The sequence below is a fragment of the Eriocheir sinensis genome, unplaced genomic scaffold (assembly GCF_024679095.1).
Source record: "Eriocheir sinensis breed Jianghai 21 unplaced genomic scaffold, ASM2467909v1 Scaffold656, whole genome shotgun sequence".
Classification (NCBI taxonomy): Eukaryota; Metazoa; Arthropoda; class Malacostraca; order Decapoda; family Varunidae; genus Eriocheir; species Eriocheir sinensis.
In genome coordinates, this window is record NW_026112005.1 from 20,246 (window position 1) to 38,181 (window position 17,936).

The 17,936-nt window shown below is 42.5% G+C and overlaps 1 protein-coding gene and 1 long non-coding RNA gene across 19 annotated transcripts in view; one reads left to right on the forward strand and one right to left on the reverse strand.

Moving 5' to 3' along the window:
* LOC126993702 (coronin-7-like) overlaps positions 1 to 17,936 on the forward strand; it is a 133,701-nt gene that overhangs the window by 17,310 nt on the left and 98,455 nt on the right. The window lies entirely within an intron of this gene.
* Positions 16,634 to 17,518, reverse strand: LOC126993706 (uncharacterized). The gene is made up of 3 exons (XR_007748189.1): positions 17,375 to 17,518; positions 16,869 to 17,132; positions 16,634 to 16,824 (listed from the first exon to the last, which is right to left on the reverse strand). It is a non-coding gene; the product is annotated as an uncharacterized LOC126993706 (long non-coding RNA).

Genomic DNA, 17,936 nt, shown 5'->3' on the forward strand with positions numbered 1-17,936 from the left:
CAGAAAAGAAAGTGGTCAACGTTGTCATGGCAAGAAGTGACTGCAGACTTCTTACATATTTTTTATACGTGTTGCTAAATAGTTACTTCAATAAGCGTCTATATTTATAAAATTAAGCGATGATTATAGATCGTTAATTTATTTAATACTGGTAAGGCATCGTGAACGAGACGCGCAGGCGCAAAGTCGCTTTATTTGCTTGGTGGGACTTTTTACACGACGCCATGACAGTGTGGTGCGGGCTGCAGTAGTGGGTTTCCGCTCACTCCAGTAACCGAGTGGCTTACCCCAGTTATCAGTTATGCATTTGCTGCTGCAGTGTTACTGTAGTGCGGCGACGGCCTGATGAACGAGCCTCCCATAACCCACTTAGCCAGCGGGGTACCTCTTTGGCCGACACGGTAAGGAGTGCCTCTCCCTTCACGCTGGTCGCGGGTTCAATCCCAGGCAGCCGGGGAATACCCTCTCCTTGTCTTGATTAATTTCTCGTGTGTTTCGATACACGCAGAGGCCGTGTTGGGAAATAGAAAGGATGGAAAATAAGCTCGTCGGGGCATTACATTACCACCCTCTAATGGCGGCAGCGTCAGTTCCTTTTCGGGAAACCAATAAGACTTAAGCTAGAAGGGAGGGCTTCGCCCCGCCTCGACACCCCCATCTTCTCAACCGGGGGGAGGGCTTTGCCTTCCCTCGACTCCCCCCCCACCCCCCCCATCCGTCGGGCTCCCCCTACAACAAGAGGAAGAGGAGGAAGGAGGTCTCGCGAGACAGCGCAACATGCCGCCCAGACCACGGCACCAAACTAACGCCCCATACCCTCCCATCCAAGAACTTATCTAAACTCTTCTTGAATGTATCTATCGTGTTGGCGCTCACCACATGACTTCTACGTCTGTTCCACTCATCCACCACTCTGTTGGTAAACCAATTCTTGCCTATGTCTTTGTTGAACCTGAACTTATCCAACTTAAACCCATTGCTACGTGTCCTATAACAGGTGTGGTGTCATCTGCCATCCACGTATCCTACCTAAGAAATCCCATCAAATCTGCGCATGCGCAGGAATTGTTTACAAACAAATGGTGGATGAATGGACCGTATTGGCTATACAGGCAGTGCCACATGTGGCCACTCAACTCCAAGGTGAATTTTCCATAGAGTTCAAGTTACAGACTAGAGTGTGTCTGAGGCTGTCTCAGGGATACACAGCCATGATACCACCATCGCCCCAAGCCGATGATTGCACACCCTTCACTCCTACCCAATATCATTTTTTTTTCCATGCCAAATAGTAGTCAGGATATCGGTTAGGAGTAAAGTGTGTGCAGTCGTTGGCTTGGAGCGATGGCGGCACCAAGGCCTTTTATCATGGAGGCAACCTTAGACACACTCTAGTACATAACATGAGTTCTATGGAAGTACTGCTTTGACATTTCACTGAGTGGCCATGTGTGGTGCTGCCAGTATAGCCAATATGGTCCACAGTGACACGGTACCTGATTTTTTTTTAAATCTTCTTAAAAGTAAATGTTGACGTATGTTTTGAATTTGAAAATTGCTTGATATATGAAAATTTCTTCCTGCACACTTTGTATGTCAGTAAATGAGGTAAATGAGGTATGTCGGTAAATGTGATATATTTATGAGATATCCTGCTCCCCTTGTATGTCGGTAAATGTGATAAATGAGAAAACCTGCTCCCCTTGTGTGTCGGTAAATGTGATAAATGAGATAACCTGCACCCCTTGTATGTCGGTATATGTGATAAATGAGATAACCTCCACCCCTTGTATGTCGGTATATGTGATAAATGAGATAACCTGCACCCCTTGTATGTCGGTATATGTGATAAATGAGATAACCTACACCCCTTGTATGTCGGTAAATGTGATAAATGAGATAACCTGCATCCCTTTAATGTAGATATATGTGATAAATGAGATAACCTACACCCCTTGTATGTCGGTAAATGTGATAAATGAGATAACCTGCATCCCTTTAATGTAGATATATGTGATAAATGAGATAACCTACGCCCCTTGTATGTCGGTAACTGTGATAAATGAGATAACCTGAACCCCTTGTATGTCGGTAAATGTGATAAATGAAATAACCTACACCCCTTGTATGTCAGTATATGTGATAAATGAGATAACCTACACCCCTTGTATGTCAGTATATGTGATAAATGAGATAACCTACACCCCTTGTATGTCAGTATATGTGATAAATGAGATAACCTACACCCCTTGAATGTCGGAATATGTGATGAATGAGATAACCTGCACCCTTTGTATGTCAGTATATATGATAAATGAGATAACCTGCACCCCTTGTATGTCATTATATGTGATAAATGAGATAACCTACACCCCTTGTGTGTCAGTATATGTGATAAATGAGATAACCTGCACCCCTTGTAGTCAGTATATGTGATAAATGAGATAACCTACACCCCTTGTAGGTCAGTATATGTGATAAATGAGATAACCTGCTCCCCCTGTATATCGGTATATGTGATAAATGAGATAACCTACACCCTTGTATGTCGGTAAATGTGATAAATGAGATAACCTACACCCCTTGTATGTCGGTAAATGTGATAAATGAGATAACTTACACCCCTTGTATGTCGGTATATGTGATAAATGCGATAACTTCACTCTCATCTGATTGATGGTCATGTTTCTCAGATTCTCTCCATATAATGGTAGGCTATCTGAATTATGGGGTCCATGTCATTCTTGAATTTGCCCATTTTCCCATAAAAGCTGCCATGCTGTCTTGTCGCCATCTTGCCTGGACAAACTACGATATCAACACTTTTTTTTTCACAACAAAGGAGACAGCTCAAGGGCACAAAAAAAGGAAACAATAATAAACAATGTAGGGATGAGCATGAGAAGAAAGTCGTGTGCAGCGGGGCCGCGGGAGGGGGGATGCATGCAGTTAGCAAGTTCAGAGGAGAAGTCAGCGTGAAAATAGCAATAGAAGATAGAAAGAGAGGCAACATCGCGGCAGAATTTAAGAGGTAGAAGACTATCAGTAGGAGAAGAGCTGATGAGACGAAGAACCTTAGACTTCACTCTGTCCAGGAGAGCTGTGTGAGTGCAGCCCCCCCACACGTGAGATGGTTATCTCATTTATCATTCATGTTATCTCATTTATCACATATACTGACACACAAGTTATCATTTATCACATATAATGACATACAACAGGTTATCTCATTTATCATATATACTGACATACAAAGCATACTCCATACGAGGGCGGACAAGGCCCTGTATATGGATAGCAACTGCGCGGGGGAGAAGAACTGTCGGAGACGATACAGAACGCCCAACCTCGAGGAAGCTGATTTAGCGAGAGAGGAGATGTGAAGTTTCCAGTTGAGATTTTGAGTTAAAGATACACCGAAGATGTTTAGTGTTGAAGATGGTGACAGCTGAGTGTTGTCGAAGATTAGGGGATAGGTATTTGGAAGATTGTGTCGAGTTGATAGGTGGAGAAACTGACTTTTTGAGGCATTGAAGGACACAAGGTTCCTTCTGCCCCAATCGGAAATGAGAGCAAGGTCTGAGGTTAAGCGTTCTGCAGACTCTATCGAAGGCTTTCGATATGTCTAGCGCAACAGAGAAAGTTTCACCGAAACGGCTAAGAGAGGATGACCAAGAGTCAGTTTAGAGAGCAAGAAGATCGCCAGTAGAACGCCCCTTGTGGAACCCATACTGGCGATCAGATAGAAGGTTAGAAGTGGAAAGGTGTTTTTGAATCTTCCGGTTAAGGATTGATTCAAAAGCTTTAGATAGACAGGAAAGTAGAACTGTAGGGCGGTAGTTTGAGGGATTGGAACGGTCGCCCTTCTTAGGCACAGGCTGTACAAAGGCATACTTCCAGCAGGAAGGAAAGGAAGATGTTGATAGGCAGAGACGAAAGAGTTTGACCAGGCAGGGTGTCAGCACGGAAGCACAGTTTTTAAGGACAGTAGGAAGCACTCCATCAGGTCCATAAGCCTTCTGAGAGTTGAGGCCACAGACAGCATAGAAAACATCATTTGGAAGAATCTTAATAACAGGCATAAAGGAGTCAGAGGGGGGATGAGTAGGAGGAATATGCCCAGAATCGTCCAGGGTGGAGTTCTTACAGAAAGTTTGAGCGAAGAGTTCAGCCTTAGAGACAGATGAGACGGCAGTGCTGCCGTCAGGGTTAAGGAGAGGAGGGCAAGAGGAAGAAGTGAAATTGGAGGAGATATATTTGGCTAGATGCCAGAAGTCACGGGAAGAATTAGAAGAAGCAAGGTGTTGACATTTTCTATTGATAAAAGAAGTTTTGGTAAGTCGGAGAATAGATTTGGCACGATTCCGGGCTGATATGTAAAGGTCAAAGTTAGCGGGAGTTCGAAGGCTCTGGAACCTTTTGTGAGCTGCCTCTCTATCTTTAATAGCACGAGAACAAGCATGATTAAACCAAGGCTTTTTAGAATGAGGAGTAGAGAAAGTACGTGGAATGTATGCCTCCATTCCAGAGACAATCACCTCTGTGATACGCTAGGCACACAAAGAGGGGTCTCTCTCCTGGAAGCAGTAATCATTCCATGGGAAATCGGAAAAGTACATCCTCAGGTCGTCCCACCGAGCTGAAGCAAAATGCCAGAAGCATCGCCTCTTCAGTGGGTCCAGAGGATGTACAAGAGCGATAGGACAGGATACAAAAATAAGGTTATGATCGGAGGAGCCCAATGGAGAGAACAGTTTGACAGAGTACGCAGAAGGATTAGAGGTAAGGAAGAGGTCTAGAATGTTGGGCCTGTCTCCAAGGCGGTTGGGAATATGAGTAGGGTGCTGAACCAACTGCTCTACGTCGTTGAGGAGAGCAAAGTTGTAGGCTTGTTCACCAGGCTGGTCAGTGAAAGAGGATGAAAGCCAAAGCTGGTGGTGAACATTGAAATCTCCATAGAGAGTGAGTCAAGATGTGCTCCACTTTAGAGTTCAAATAGTCAAAGAATTTTACATAGTTAGTAGAGTTAGGTGAGAGATAAACAGCACAGATGTATTTAGTAATAGAATGACAATGAAGTCTTAGCCAGATGGTGAAAAATTCAGAAGAGGCAAGGTCGTGGGCATGAGAGCAGATGATGTCGTTGTGCACGTAGGCGCAACATCCAGATTTGGATCGAAATTTAGGGTAGAGACAATAGGAGGGAACAGAGTAGAGGTTGCTGTCAGTAGCCTCAAAAATCTGTGTTTCGGTGAGGAAGAGAAGGTGAGGTTTAGAGGAGGATAGATGGTGTTCCACAGAATAAAAATTAGAACGAAGACCGCGAATGTTACAGAAATTGATAAGGAGGAGGTTCGAGGAGTTATCAGGACACCTCTCAAGTCGGCAGCCAGAAGGGGAGTCCTCCCTGGGGGAATTTATGATCACCCCCCCCAGGCGGGGACTCCGAGGCTCTTTTGTTCAACGCCATTTGAATTGAATTTTGGGAAAAGGTGTGTGTGTTGTGTGAATGTAGTGTGGTGTAGAAAGAGAGAGGAACTGTCTTTAGAGAGCATGCTGAACTGCTCTCTGGTGTTGATGAGACAATAGGGAAACGGTTAGTGAGGACATGGGAAGAGTCTTTGAAGGGCTTCAGCACCCTCCTCGCTTCCCATATATCCTCACCGGGAGTAGCTCACGCCCGTTCGATAGATGTCTTCCTACCTACTCAGTAACCTACCTACTCAGTAAACATCGGGTTCCACGCATGCGCAGATCAGGATGGGATGTCTTAGGATACGTAGATGGCAGATGACACAACACCGGCTCACCTAAAATCAAAACCTTATTGCTGATGTTCTTCTTGTAACTAATTTATATATGGACCAATTTCTGTTATTCAGAAAGCTATTTAATCAGGAGGGATAGGAGATTAATGATCACTATCGCTCGTTTATTATAGAATAGTAAAAAATATTTCCTAGATATCGATGATAAAATATTAAAAAGTTGAAAAATGTTTGTCAAAAATCTAAATCAACTTCAAACAAAAGTTAAAATAGTGAACATAATTCCTTTTTCAAACTTTCAGAAATTGAATAAAAAGAGTAGACTTAAATAAATGCCTAATAGAAGAAGTTAAGATAACATTTTTTCTTTACCATGTCCTACATATATACCAAAAGAAAAAGGAAAAATAAAGATATTTATAAGCAAATAATTAAGTTATTACTTATTTGAAATTATTACTTACAGAACGCCTAAAATAGGTGTTTCTTGTAATTATTTAAAAAAAAAAATATTAGTAATTGCCATAAGTTTTAATGATCGGATGATCGGAATGGTGATCGGAACAGGAGTACTTAAAAATTGATCGGATGATCAGAATCGGATCAGTTGCCCAAACTAATCGGATGATCGGGGATCGGAACAGAAAAAAAGTGATCAGTGCCCACCATATATATATATATATATATATATATATATATATATATATATATATATATATATATATATATATATATATATATATATATATATATATATATATATATATATATATATATATATATAATACTGACAGCCATCTCTACTCTGTGCGCGCGGACGATCTCTATCCTAAATTTCAATCCAAAGCTGGATGTTGCGCCTACGTGCGCAACGACATCACTTGCTCTCGTGCCCACGACCTTGACTCTTCTGAATTTTCCACCATCTGGTTAAGACTTCACTGTCATTCTATTACTAAATACATCTGTGCTGTTTATCTCTCACCTAACTCTACCAACTATGTAAAATTCTTTGACTATTTGAATTCTAAAGTGGAGCACATCTTGACCCACTCTCCCTTCGCTGAAATCTCCATCCTAGGAGATTTCAATGTTCACCACCAGCTTTGGCTTTCATCCTCTTTCACTGACCATCCTGGTGAACAAGCCTACAACTTTGCTATCTTCAATGACCTAGAGCAGTTGGTCCAGCACCCTACACGTATTCCCGACCGTCTTGGAGATCGGCCCAACATTCTAGACCTCTTCCTTACCTCAAACCCTTCTGCTTATTCTTTTTTTTTTTTTTTTTTTTTTTTTTACGTCGTTGCCTGTTGCGCCGGTAGGCATCTTCCTGGTGGGGCCTGATGGTCGGCCCAAGGCTTCTTCCAGGTGGGGCCTGATGGTCGGTCCAGCCCGTTCTGGCGCAGGCGAGTGTTTATAGTGGCGCTATCTTGCATTGGCTCATGCTGCCCCCTGGAACTCGTTCTTGATTCGCTTGGACGGCTTCCTCTAGAGTCCGGGTTGATGGGTGGTCTTCAGGACAGCATGTGGGTAGTTTTAAGCCACTCGGCGGTGACTGAAAAATCCGAGTGGTAGCGTGGGGATTCGAACCCGCGTCGTCCATCACGCGGTGAATGTGAGCCCAGTACGCTACCATTTCGGCCACCGCCTACCCAATTCTGTCAAACTGTTCTCTCCGTTGGGCTCCTCCGATCACAATCTTATTTCTGCATCCTGTCCTATCGCTCCTGTACACCCTCTGGACCCACCGAAGAGGCGATGCTTCTGGCATTTTGCTTCAGCTCGGTGGGACGACCTGAGGATGTACTTTTCCGATTTCCCGTGGAATGATTATTGCTTCCAGGATAGAGACCCCTCTGTGTGTGCTCAGCGCATCACAGAGGTGATTGTCTCTGGAATGGAGGCATACATTCCTCGTTCTTTCTCTACTCCTCACGCAAAAAAGCCTTGGTTTAATCACGCTTGTTCTCGTGCTGTCAATGATAGAGAGGTAGCTCACAAAAGGTACCAGAGCCTTCAAACTAATGCTAATTATGAACTTTACATTTCTGCCCGAAATCAAAGCCAAATCTATTCTCCGACTAACCAAAAATTCTTTCATTAATAGAAAATGTCAAAACCTTGCTTTCTCTAACTCTTCCCGTGACTTCTGGCATCTAGCCAAAACATCTCCTCCAACTTCACTTCTTCATCTTTCCCTCCACTCAGTCCTGACGGCAACACTGCCGTCTCATCTATCTCTAGGGCTGAACTCTTCTCTCAAACTTTTCTAAAAACTCCACTCTGGACGATTCTGGGCATATTCCTCCTACTCATCCCCCTCTGACTCCTTTATGCCTGTTATAAAGATTCTTCAAATGATGTTTTCTATGCCCTCTCTGGCCTCAATCCTCAGAAGGCTTATGGACCTGATGGAGTGCCTCCTATTGTCCTTAAAACTGTGCCTCCGTGCTGTCACCCTGCCTGGTCAAACTCTCTTTCGCCTCTGCCTGTCAACATCTACCTTTCCTTCTTGCTGGAAGTATGCCTTCATACAGCCTGTACCTAAGAAGGGTGACCGCTCCAATCCCTCAAACTACCGTCCTATTGCTTTACTTTCTTGTCTATCTAAAGCTTTTGAATCAATCTAACCGGAAGATTCAAAAGCACCTTCCACTTCTGACCTTCTATCTGATCGCCAGTATGGGTTCCGCAAGGGCGTTCTACTGGTGATCTCCAGCCTTCTTAACTGACTCTTGGTCATCCTCTTAGCTGTTTCGGTGAAACTTTGCTATTGTGCTGGACATATCAAAGCTTTTGATAGGGTCTGGCACAAATCTTTGCTTTCAAAACTACCCTCCTACGGTTTCTATCCTTCTCTCTGTACCTTTATCTCCAGTTTCCTTTCTGACCGTTCTATTTCTGCCGTGGTAGACGGTCACTGTTCTTCTCTAAATCTATTAACAGTGGTGTCCCACAGGGTTCTGTCCTATCTCCCACTCTTTTCTGTTGTTCATTGATGATCTTCTTTCCAAAACGAACTGTCCTATCCATTCCTACGCCGATGATTCCACTCTGCATTATTCAACTTCTTTAATAGAAGACCCACCCTTCAGGAACTTAACGACTCAAGGCTGGAGACTGCAGAACGCTTAGCCTCAGACCTTACTATTATTTCCGATTGGGGCAAGAAGAACCTGGTGTCCTTCAACGCCTCAAAAATACAGTTCTCCACCTATCCACTGACACAATCTTCCAAACAACTATCCCCTATTCTTGACAACACCCAGCTATCACCGTCCTCAACACTAAACATTCTCGGTCTATCCTTAACTCAAAATCTCAACTGGAAGCTTCATATCTCATCTCTTACTAAATCAGCTTCCTCGAGGTTTGGCGTTTTGTACCGTCTCCGCCAGTTCTTCTCCCCTGCACAGTTGCTGTCCATATACAGCGGCCTTGTCCGCCCTCGTATGGAGTCTGCATCTCATGTGGGGGGGCTCCACTCACACAGCTCTTCTGGACAGAGTGGAGGCTAAGGCTCTTCGTCTCATCAGCTCTCCTCCTCATACTGATAGTCTTCTACCTCTTAAATTCCGCCGCAATGTTGCCTCTCTTCTATCTTCTATCGATATTTCCACGCTGACTGCTCTTCTGAACTTGCTAACTGCATGCCTCCCCCCTCCGCAGCCCTGCTGCACTCGACTTTCTACTCATGCTCATCCCTATACTGTCCAAACCCTTATGCAAGAGTTAACCAGCATCTTAACTCTTTCATCCCTCACGCGGGTAAACTCTGGAACTATCGTACTTCCTCTGTATTTCCTCCGTCCTACGACTTAAACTCTTTCAAGAGGAGGTTATCAGGACACCTCCTCCCGAAACTGACCTATCTTTCGGCCACCTCTTTGGATTCTTTTAGGAGCAGTGAGTAGCGGCTTTTTTTATTAATGTTTGCTTTTATGTGCCCTTGAGCTGTCTCCTTTGCAAAAAATATATATATATATATATATATATATATATATATATATATATATATATATATATATATATATATATATATATATATATATATATATATATATATATATATATATATATATATATATATATATATATATATATATATATATATATATATATATATATATATATATATATATATATATATATATATATATATATATATATATCAGAGCTGGGCACTTCCGATCATCAGTCCGATCGTCCGATCTTCCGATCTGATCGGAACAGCAATTGGCGATCGGAATGCAAAGATTGGATCATCTTTGTAAAAGGTAATCGGACTGTGGAGATCGGAACTTCACAAACTAACTTCCGATCACCGATCACAGAAAAGAAAGTTTTCAGCGTTGTCATGGCAACAAGTGACTGCGGACTTCTTACAATTAATTTTATACATGTTTCTAAATAGTTACTTCAATAAGCGTCTTTATTTATAAAATTAAGCGATAATTATAAATCGTTAATTTATTTAATCCTGGTAAGGTATCGTGAACGAGACGCGCAGGCGCAAAGTCGCTTTATTTGCTTGGCGGGACTTGTTACACGACGCCATGACAGTGTGGTGTGGGCTGCAGTAGTGGGCTTCCGCTCACTCCAGTAACCGAGTGGCTTGCCCCAGTTGTCAGTTATGCATTTGCTGCTGCAGTGTTACCACCCTCTAATGTTGGCAGCGTCAGTACCTTTTCGGGAAAACAACAAGACCTAAGCTAAAAGGGGGGGCTTCACCCCGCCTCGATCCCCCCACCTTCTTAACTGGGGGGAGGGCTTTGCCTTTCCTTGACCCCCCCCACCCGTCGGGCTCCCGGCCCCCACAACAAGAGGAGGAGGAGGAAGGAGGTCTCGCGAGACAGCGCAACATGCCGCCCAGACCACGGACCAAACTACCGCCCCATACCCTCCCATCCAAGAACTTATCTAACCTCTTCTTGAATGTATTTATCGTGTTGGCGCTCACCACATGACTTCTACGTCTGTTCCACTCATCCACCACTGTTGGTAAACCAATTCTTGCCTATGTCTTTGTTGAACCTGAACTTATCCAACTTAAACACATTGCTACGTGTCCTATAACTGGTGTTGTCATCAGCCATCCACGTATCCTAAGACATCCCATCCAATCTGCACATGCGCGGCATTTGTTTACAAACAAAGGGTGGATGAATTGCGACACAGTAATGTGTCTTTGTCGACTGCCTATCGCGATATGTCCCACCTGAGGTTTTTTTTTTTTTCTTTTTAAAAGTAAATGTTGACGTATGTTTTTAATTTGAAAATTGCTTGAAATATGAAAGTTTCTTCCTGCACCCTTTGTATGTCAGTAAATGAGGTAAATGAGGTATGTCGGTAAATGTGATAAATGAGATAACCTGCTCCCCCTGTATGTCGGTAAATGTGATAAATGAGATAACCTGCACCCCTTGTATGTTGGTAAATGTGATAAATGAGATAACCTACACCTATTGTATGTCGTTAATGTGATAAATGAGATAACCTCCACCCCTTGTATGTCGGTAAATGTGATAAATGAGATAACCTACACCCCTTGCATGTCGGTAAATGTGATAAATGAGATAACCTGCACGCGTTTGATAAAGTTCCTCACCAACGACTGTTGCTTAAATTACAGGCTCACGGAGTAGAGGGTAAAGTTTTGAACTGGGTCAAGGCGTGGCTTAGCAATAGGAAGCAAAGAGTGCAAATCAATGGTAAAAGATCTGACTGGGGATGTACGAGTGGGTCCTACAAGGTTCGGTATTAGGTCCACTTTTGTTTTTTATTAATTATATCAATGACTTAGATACAGGAATTAGTGATGCTGGGTAAGTTTGCAGATGATACCAAGATCGGTAGAGTAATTGAGTCGGATCAGGACGCCAGTATTCTCCAGGATGAACTAAACAGATTGTATGACTGGGCGGATAAATGGCAGATGGAGTTCAATGTAGGGAAGTGCAGTATTCTGAGTGTACTAAGGATTTCAGAGGCTGTGCGGCCTCGTTTTTTGGGAATAATATCGTAACGAACAATCGTATCGGTACGAGATTTTGCGACAGTGTATTTCACACACTGCCTTAATTTTGAAGGGTATCGCCAACCGCCACAAGTAGAGAATAAAGGCACTTGTCCCTATACCAAGAGGGTAAAGTCATCAGTGTCAGGCAAAGATACGAACACAACTACCAGAGGCTCCGCCCACCTTGTTCCTCTTCCTCCATCTCCCTTCCTCCTTCTCCCCTCAATATCTCTCTCTCTCTCTCTCTCTCTCTCTCTCTCTCTCTCTCTCTCTCTCTCTCTCTCTCTCTCTCTCTCTCTCTCATGTAGCTTCGTAACTATAATGAATGAAAGGCATGCATTAATTGTAGTGGCGTTATATACTCTTTCTAATACTGATAGGCATCCTTTAAATAAAGTTGAGAGTAGGGTAACGTGTTACTTACATAGCCTAATTACCTCCGTAACTATTGGTAGCGTAGTGGTTTGGTGGTTTATGGTGTACGTTTTCGTAGGGCTATTGTATAGCATGTACCTACTGATAAAAGTAATGGTGCTCTTATCGCCAAATTATAGTGGTGCTATTAATTTTATTGTCAGGAAGAGCTGAAAGTATGGTAACGGGAAGAATTAAGAAGGTATAACAACAAAAAACAAACGAGAGAGAAACAAATACAAGCGAGCAATCGTTCTACCATCAATCATGGTAGTCATCATTTACCACCTCACCCTACTCTCACATGTCATTACGTCCACGGCCCAGATGTGTATCACCATGCTCAAAATTAAAGTCCCAGTATCACATCAAGCATGCCTTAATTGAAAAAAAAAAATCATTCTCGAGTATGTATGTATCTTCCAGAGAGAGAGAGAGAGAGAGAGATTGAGGGAGAAGGGAGGAGGCGGGAGATGGAGGGAAGAGGAACAAGGTGGGCGGAGCCTCTGGTAGTTGTGTTCGTATCTTTGCCTGACACTGATGACTTTACCCTCTTGGTATAGGGACAAGTGCCTTTATTCTCTACTTGTGGCGGTTGGCGATACCCTTCAAAATTAAGGCAGTGTGTGAAATACACTGTCGCAAAATCTCGTACCGATACGATTGTTCGTTACGATATTATTCCCAAAAAACGAGGCCGCACAGCCTCTGAAATCCTTAGTAGGTAGGAACAACCCCTCTCATAACTATTGCTTAAATGACACTCTCATAAGCAGGTCTGGGTGCGAGAGAGATTTAGGGGTCTTAATGAGCTCTGATCTCCGTCCAAGGGCACAACGCATTCAAGCTAGAAATCGAGCAAATAGGGTACTGGGATTTATTTCAAGGAGCGTAAGCAACAAAAGCGCCGAAGTCTTTCTCAAACTATATTTAGCATTAGTTAGACCTCATCTTGACTATGCAGTTCAGTTCTGGTCACCTTACTATAGAATGGGTATCAAAATGTTAGAATCAGTGCAGAGGAGGATGGCTAAGATGATTCAGGGGTTGAGAAAGTTGCTATACGAGGAAAGACTCAAACAGTTAAACTTGCATTCTCCAGAAAGGCGAAGGGTGCGTGGAGACATGATCGAGGTTTATAAATGGATGAAGGGCTTTAATAAGGGGGATATTCATAACGTTTTGTTCGTAAGAAAACCGGGTAGGACACGAAGTAATGGGTTTAAACTGGATAAATTCAGATTCTACAGGGACATAGGCAAAAATTGGTTTACTAACAGGGTTGTGGATGAGTGGAATAGGCTTAGCAGTCATGTGGTGAGTGCCAATACAATTGTCACATTCAAAAATAGATTAGATAAATTCATGGACAGCGATATTAGGTGGGCTTAGATACACGGGAGCTTAGGTTCAAAGGAGCTGCCTTGTACAGGCCTACCGGCCTCTTGCAGACTCCTACGTTCTTATGTTCTTATGTTCCTTGTATGTCGGTAAATGTGAAAAATGAGATAACCTACACCCCTTGTACGTTGGTAAATGTGATACATGAGATAACCTGAACCTCTTGTATGTCAGTAAATGTGATAAATGAGATAACCTACACCACTTGTAAGTCGGTAAAAGTGATAAATGAGATAACCTGCACCCCTTATATCTCGGTAAATGTGATTAATGAGATACCCTACACCCATTGAATGTCGGTAAATGTGATGAATGAGGTACCCTACACCCCTTGTATGTCGGTAAATGTGATAAATATATATATATATATATATATATATATATATATATATATATATATATATATATATATATATATATATATATATATATATATATATATATATATATATATATATATACATACAAGTATATATATATGGTTTCTCTTGCACTACACATGCTCTCTGAAACCCTCTCTCTCTCTCTCTCTCTCTCTCTCTCTCTCTCTCTCTCTCTCTCTCTCTCTCTCTCTCTCTCTCTCTTCACACCCTCTCTCTCTCTCTCTCTCTCTCTCTCTCTCTCTCTCTCTCTCTCTCTCCCTCTTTCTCTCTCTCTCTCTCTCATACTCCCTCTCTTTCTCTCTCTCTCTCTCTCTCTCTCTCTCTCTCTCTCTCTCTCTCTCTCTCTCTCTCTCTCTCTCTCTCTCTCTCTCTCCTACTCTCCCCTCTTTCTCTCAGATTCTCTCTCTATCTCATACTCCCCTCTCTCTCTCTCTCTCTCTCTCTCTCTCTCTCTCTCTCTCTCTCTCTCTCTCTCTCTCTCTCTCTCTCTTACTCTCCCCCTCTCTCTCTCACTCTCTCAAACTCGCCCACTCTTTCTCTCTCTGATTCTCTCTCTCATACCCCTCTCTCTCCCTCTTTCTCTCTCTCTCTCTCTCTCTCTCTCTCGCTCTCTCTCTCTCTCTCATACTCTCCCATTCTTTCTCTCTCTAATTCTCTCTCTCTCTCTCTCTTTCTCTCTTTCTCTCCCACTCTTTCTCCCTCTTTCTCATACTCTCCCCCTCTTTCTCTCTCGGATTCTCTCTCTTTCTCATACTCTCCCACTCTTTCTCTCTCTTTCTCCCTCTTTCTCATACTCTCCCACTCTTTCTCTCTCTTTCTCATACTCTCCCCCTCTTTCTCTCTCTTTCTCATACTCTCCCCCTCTTTCTCTCTCTTTCTCATACTCTCCCCCTCTTTCTCTCTCTTTCTCATACTCTCCCCCTCTTTCTCTCTCTTTCTCATACTCTCCCCCTCTTTCTCTCTCTTTCCCCTCTCTTTCTCTCCCTCTTTCTCTCTTTCTCTCTCCTCTTTCTCTCTCTTTCTCATACTCTCCCCCTCTTTCTCTCTCGGATTCTCTCTCTTTCTCATACTCTCCCCCTCTTTCTCTCTCTTTCTCATACTCTCCCACTCTTTCTCTCTCTTTCTCATACTCTCCCCCTCTTTCTCTCTCTTTCTCATACTCTCCCACTCTTTCTCCCTCTCCCCTCTCCCCTTCTTTCTCTCTCTTTCTCATACTCTCCCCTCTTTCTCTCTCAACCTTTCTCTCTCTTTCTCCTACTCTCCCCTCTTTCTCTCTCTTTCTCTCAGATTCTCTTTCTCATACTCTCCCCCTCTTTCTCTCTCTTTCTCATACTCTCCCCCTCTTTCTCTCTCTTTCTCATACTCTCCCCCTCTTTCTCCCTCTTTCTCATACTCTCCCCCTCTTTCTCTCTCAGATTCTCTCTCTTTCTCATACTCCCCCCTTTCTGCCCCTCTTTCTCTCGGATTCTCTTTCTCATACTCTCCCCCTCTTTCTCCCTCTTTCTCATACTCTCCCACTCTTTCTCTCTCAGATTCTCTCTCTTTCTCATACTCTCCCACTCTTTCTCCCTCTTTCTCATACTCTCCTCTTTCTCTCTCTTCTCTCTTCTCTCCCCTCTTTCTCTCTCTTCTCATACTCTCTCTCTTTCTCTCTTTCTCTCTTACTCCCCTCTCTTTCTCTCTCGGATTCTCTCTCTTTCTCATACTCTCCCCCTCTTTCTCTCTCGGATTCTCTCTCTTTCTCATACTCTCCCACTCTTTCTCTCTCGGATTCTCTCTCTTTCTCATACTCTCCCCCTCTTTCTCTCTCAGATTCTCTCTCTTTCTCATACTCTCCCACTCTTTCTCTCTCTTTCTCATACTCTCCCACTCTTTCTCTCTCTTTCTCATACTCTCCCACTCTTTCTCTCTCTTTCTCATACTCTCCCACTCTTTCTCTCTCTTTCTCATACTCTCCCCCTCTTTCTCTCTCGGATTCTCTTTCTCTCTCATACTTTCCCCCTCTTTCTCTCTCGGATTCTCTCTCTCATACTCTCCCCCTCTCTTTCTCTCAGATTCTCTCTCTCTCTCTTAGACTCTCCTCTCTTTCTCTCTTTCTCTCTCTCCTTCTCCCACTCGCTCTCTCTCATACTTCCCCTCTCTTTCTCTCTCAGATTCTCTCTCTTTCTCATACTCTCCCCCTCTTTCTCTCTCAGATTCTCTCTCTTTCTCATACTCTCCCCCTCTTTCTCTCTCGGATTCTCTCTCTCTCATACTCTACCACTCTTTCTCATACCCTCCCTCTCTCTCTCGGATTCTCTCTCTCTCAGGCCTCTCTCTCTCAGATTCTCTCTCAATCTCTCTTCTCTCTCTTTCTCTCTCAGACTCTCACTCTCTCTCTCTCAGATTCACTCTCTCTCAGACACTCAAGGCTCTCTCAGACTCTCTCTCTCTCTCTCAGACTCGTTCTCTCTCTCTCAGACTCAGACTCTCTCTCTCTCTCTTAACTTACTCTCTTTCACTCCAGACTCTCAGACTCTCTCTCTCTCTCTCTCTCAGACTCGTTCCCTTTCTCTCTCAGACTCTCTCTCTCTCTCTCTCTCTCTCTCTCTCTCTCTCTCTCTCTCTCTCTCTCTCTCTCTCTCTCTCTCTCAGACTCACTCCCTTTCTCTTTCAGACTTGTTCCCTTTCTCTCTCGGACTCGTTCCCTTTCTCTCTCAGACTCACTCTCTTTCTCTCTCAGACTCACTCTTTCTCTCTCAGACTCACTCTTTTCTCTCAGACTCACTACCTTTCTCTCTCAGACTCACTACCTTTCTTTCTCAGACTCACTATCTTTCTTTCTCAGACTCACTCTCTTTCTTTCTCAGACTCACTACCTTTCTTTCTCAGACTCACTACCTTTCTTTCTCAGACTCACTACCTTTCTCTCTCAGACTCACTACCTTTCTTTCTCAGACTCACTACCTTTCTTTCTCAGACTCACTACCTTTCTCTCTCAGACTCACTACCTTTCTTTCTCAGACTCACTACCTTTCTTTCTCAGACTCACTACCTTTCTTTCTCAGACTCACTACCTTTCTCTCTCAGACTCACTACCTTTCTTTCTCAGACTCACTACCTTTCTTTCTCAGACTCACTACCTTTCTTTCTCAGACTCACTACCTTTCTTTCTGAGACTCACTACCTTTCTTTCTCAGACTCACTACCTTTCTTTCTCAGACTCACTACCTTTCTCTCTCAGACTCACTACCTTTCTCTCTCAGACTCACTACCTTTCTCTCTCAGACTCACTACCTTTCTCTCTCAGACTCACTACCTATCTTTCTCAGACTCACTACCTTTCTCTCTCAGACTCACTACCTTTCTCTCTCAGACTCACTATCTTTCTTTCTCAGACCCACTACCTTTCTCTCTCAGACTCACTACCTTTCTTTCTCAGACTCACTACCTTTCTTTCTCAGACTCACTACCTTTCTTTCTCAGACTCACTACCTTTCTCTCTCAGACTCACTACCTTTCTTTTTCAAACTCGTTCCCTTTCTCTCTCACTCCCGGTTGGTATTATTTCTTATATATATATATATATATATATATATATATATATATATATATATATATATATATATATATATATATATATATATGTATATATATATATATATATATATATATATATATATATATATATATATATATATATATATATATATATATATATATATATATATATATATATATATATATATATATATATATATATATATATATATATATATATATATATATATATATATGAGAGAGAGAGAGAGGAGAGAGAGAGATATATATATATATATATATATATATATATATATATATATATATATATATATATATATATATATATATATATATATATATATATATATATATATAAATAATACCAACTGGGAGTGATTTCTCGACATCGCATGCGAGAGCTATTTT